At 39.1% G+C, this 4,565-nt stretch overlaps 1 non-coding gene across 1 annotated transcript; it reads right to left on the bottom strand.

Moving 5' to 3' along the window:
* Positions 1-145: 145 nt before the first annotated feature.
* LOC116564607 lies at positions 146-359 on the bottom strand. The gene has a single exon (XR_004274987.1). It is a non-coding gene; the product is annotated as a small nucleolar RNA U3 (small nucleolar RNA).
* Positions 360-4,565: the final 4,206 nt, after the last annotated feature.

Genomic DNA, 4,565 nt, shown 5'->3' with positions numbered 1-4,565 from the left:
TATTTTTAGTAGAGACGGGGTTTCACCATGTTGACTAGGATGGTCTCGATCTCTTGACCTCGTGATCCGCATGCTTCGGCCTCCCAAAGTGCTGGGATTACAGGCTTGAGCCACCGCGCCCAGCCTCTTTGTTTTTTAAATAGGAACCACTCAGACTGCATCCTTCCCTCTTACTCTGCCAAAGGAAGAGAAAAACAATCATCAATGGCAAATGGCAGTTGCAGCGAAGCAACATCAGGACCCAGCTTCACGCTCAGGAGAGGAGGCTGCACCTCTCTTCGTGGTTTCTGGTGTTCTATACTTTCATAGAAACTTCTCTAGTTCATCACTAGAGAAATTATCCCTGATAGTATAGTATTCCTTTTTTTTTGTTTTGTTTTACAAAATGTGAAAACTGAAAAGAAGTAAATTTATGAATTTACTTCCACCCAAGCTTGTAAAATTAGCCAGTGGCAGGACCAGGTTCTTGTGGTCTCCGTTCATCACACTTCAGGCTACATTGGGTTGCCTCTGTACGACCATCCTTTATATTCTCTTTTGTGCCCCAAAGCACCACATCGCAGGAAGTCAGTGAAAATTGTGGAGATTCATTTTTGTGATAAGTAGTCAAACGGGTCAGAATTCTTACTGTATGCATATTAACAGTTGACAACTATACTTCTCAACAATGCAAGTAGTTTTTGCCTGATATCGTTCTAGTGAAATATCTGCATTAGAGTTACTTAGGATGCTTATCAAAACTGCAGAGTCCCCAGCCTGGGCAACACAGAGAGAACTCATCTGTACAAATAATTTAAAAATTAGACAGATGTGGTGGTGTACCCCTGTGGTCCCAGCTACTGTGGAGGCTGAGGAGGGAGACTCTCAAATCCAGGAGGTCAAGGCTACAGTAAGCCCTGATAGCACCACTGCACTCCAGCCTGGGCAACACAGTGAGACCCCATCTCAAAAAAAAAAAAAAAATTAAAAACCCTGCAGATTACTGAGCTTTCCATTAATTCTGTTGAATAGCATTCCTGGGGATAAAGCCCAGAAACCCATTTTAATAGATTTCCCACCTGAGCATTAATTACACTAAAGTTTGACAACCACCGTTTTAAACAAACACAGTAAAGGATATAGTGAAAATGAAAGACCAGGTACCCCAGAAAGCCAGTGTCAACAGAGAAAAATAGTAGAAAAGAGAATATATTTCCTCGATTCTAAGATACCCTCAACTGTAAGATATACCATTGATTTAATAGCAGCTTTTGAAGAAAAGAGTAGTTTACTAGTTTTTCTAAAATGGGTATACTTAGATTTTGTTTTAAGAAAACAAAATTAGGCCAGTCATGGTGTAATCCCAACACTTTAGGAGGCTGAGTGGGGAGGATGGTTTGAGACCAGGAGTTTGAGACCAGCCTGGGCAACATAGCAAGACCCCATTTTCTCTAACCAGGTAAGGTGGTACATGCCAATAGTCCTAGCTACTCAGGAGGCTGAGGTGAGAGGATTCTTTGAACCTGGGAGTTCAAGGCTGTAGTGAGCTATGATTGTGCCACTGCACTCCAGCCTGGGCAAAAAAGTGAAAACTTATCTAAAAAAAAAAATTAAATTTCAAAATAAGACATACTGTGAGATAAATAAAACAGAACTACGTGAATGTTTTAAGCCTAGGTGACTGAGAGAATGATATTAATGTGAAAAAAACATGAGACAGACAAGAACAAAAAAAAATTGACATCAGGATTATAAATACAGACTTAGACATTACTTTGAAAGTATATCTATCCACGCATACACACACACACACACACACACACACACACACACACCCACCCCTCAAGGGAAAGTGTATAGGAAAACATGGCCAAAAGACTAATTTTGGAGCATTGCATAGTTCCGGAAAAGTAATGAAAAATAACAGTGAATACAGAAGGTGAATTTAGAAGCCTCTCACTGTCTCTCGCTAAGGTTTATTTATTTGTCATGCAAGTGAGAAGAGGTTGCTTCCCCTAATGCTAGAGTAGTAAATTCTCAAACTTTATCAAAGATCAGAATCACCCAGAGGTCTTAGGTCTGGAATGCGGATCGATAATTTTCCTTTTTTCTTTTTTGAGACAGAGTTTTGCTCTTGTTGCCCAGACTGGAGTGCAATAGCATGATCTCGGTTCACTGCAACCTCCATCTCTTGGGTTCAAGTGATTCTCCTGCCCTCAGCCTCCTGAGTAGCTACTATTACAGGCATGCACCATCAAGTCCAGCTAATTTTTTGTATTTTTAGCAGAGACAAAGTTTCTCCATGTTGGTCAGGCTGGTCTCGAACTCCCAACCTCAGGTGATCTGCCCGCCTCAGCCTCCCAAAGTGCTGGGAGTACAGGGGTGAGCCACTGTGCCCCGCTGAGAATTTTCATTTTTAACAAGTTCCGGCCAGGCGCAGTGGCTCACGCCTGTAATCCCAGCACTTTGGGAGGCCGAGGTGGATGGATCACGAGGTCAAGAGATCGAGACCATCCTGGTCAACATGGTGAAACCCCGTCTCTACTACAAATACAAAAATTCAGCTGGGCATGGTGGCGTGTGCCTGTAATCCCAGCTACTCAGGAGGCTGAGGCAGGAGAATTGCCTGAACCCAGGAGGCGGAGGTTGCGGGGAGCCGAGATCGCGCCATTGCACTCCAGCCTGGGTAACAAGAGCGAAACTCCGTCTCTAAAAAAAAAAAAAAAAAGAAGAAGAAGAAAAAAGAACAAGTTCCCAGGTGATACTGATACTACTTGGAGAACTAGAGTTGACAGACACCAGGCAAACTGGTGGGCTGACAGGACAGAAGTATTTCTGAGAGAAATTCTAAGGAAAGAATTAGGCAGGCATAATATATGTGATCCAATGACAAAACTTTAACCATTGGCCATAAGAGTAGGGGAGTAGGGATTCTAAGCTTAAATTCATTTCTGGTGCAACTTACCTGGAATCACATTTTGGCCTCACTTTTAAAAAGGACTACATAAATAAAACTGAGAAAACTGTTTCATTAATACTGTCACACATTAGGGCTATAATAAGAGGGAAAAGAAAATTATTTCCCTCCATTCACCATCATGTATTTTTAACATTACCAGGACAGATGAGCATCTGGTAAAGCAGCATGGAGTAGAAGCAGCACCTGGTGGAAAATGATAGGATTGGACTTGTTTCTAAACAGGTGGGGGACTCCCCATGGGGGCGCTCAGAAATAATTGAGTCAGGGATGTTCTTTGCAGGAAGCTGGAGTTTCTGTAAGAAATTGAAGTCCACAGCCAGGGCAATTTGAGTTACATGAAAAACCTTTGATTTTTTAACTCAGAATTTTCTCACTTATCTTAAATAAAGCTAAAAGAGGAGAAGTAAATGTATATATGCCCTGTACCTGTACAATCGCCTGCTCTGAGCTAATTTTGCTGCAGCTAACAATAAACAACTATCAATTTATTTTCCATAGCACCATCAACGTAATAAGATGTTTGAACTATAGCTCTTGTAGGTTTATGCAGAATAAGCTGAGGAAGAGAACATAGGCTGCGGAATAATTACAATGCTGCTACACTCTAGTGGTAAGGCGGTAAGGATTCAGGAGTAGCCCCAGAGGGAATGAAGAAAAGGGGTATGTATAACATCAGCAAGACTTTATCAATGAGATAATCAGTAAACTAGCTTAAAAATCAAAGATGGCACCAAATTTTCTGTCATGATAGCTAAAAATGTTATGATTCAACTAAGAAAAACTGAATTTTAAAAGAATAAGCATTTTGATGTAGTTTTTGGATTTCTTAAGCTTGAGATAATAATTGGCCTGTTATTTTAATTAAGAAAGTACCGCATAGCTTAATTCTTGCTTATTTCACACTAAAAGACTTTTCTTTATCTGAACTTTTATAACATTTGTTTGCGCCAGTCATTTAGTGTTAATTATAAAGGGACTTTTATTCTCAATAATCATGTCAGCGAACCTACTTCCTAATACCTCAAACAACTTTGTACTCCCAAAGAATAAGTGCAATGTTTTACACTTATATTCCCCATATCTCACTTTCTAGCACAATCAATAACTATATGTTCACTAAATATACTTTTCTGAAGGTCAGGAGTTCACTAAGTATATTTTTCAGATATCTTTTGAAAAATATAAAGGATATATTCAAAATAATAATCAATATTCTAAAAGATGAAAGGTCAGGATGCCATTAAACAATAAAAATACTAGAATGATTTATTGGAAATTAAATATGTAAAGTAGAACAAAAAGATGAAGAGTGTAAAATCCGAGAAAAGAATTATAAAAACTAAAAGAAAATTTCACAGAACTGAAGGACATAAGTTTTTTACATTGAATGTGATCACACAATTAGCCAGCCCAATAAATTGAGCAAGACTCATACAAAGATATATCAAATACCGAAATGTCAGAACATCAAGAATAAGAGAAGATCAATCAACTTCAGAGGGAAGTCAGAGGTTACATACAAAGGTTTTAGAGTCATAATAATATCAGACTTCTCTATAATCACCTGGAAGCTAGAATACAATTGAAGAATGACTTTAAAATGAAG

This window comes from Sapajus apella, unplaced genomic scaffold, assembly GCF_009761245.1.
Source record: "Sapajus apella isolate SASKATOON/1434 unplaced genomic scaffold, GSC_monkey_1.0 scaffold37, whole genome shotgun sequence".
Taxonomy (NCBI): Eukaryota; Metazoa; Chordata; class Mammalia; order Primates; family Cebidae; genus Sapajus; species Sapajus apella.
The sequence above is the reverse complement of the archived record's forward strand: the minus strand, read 5'-3'. Positions and strand labels throughout refer to the sequence as shown.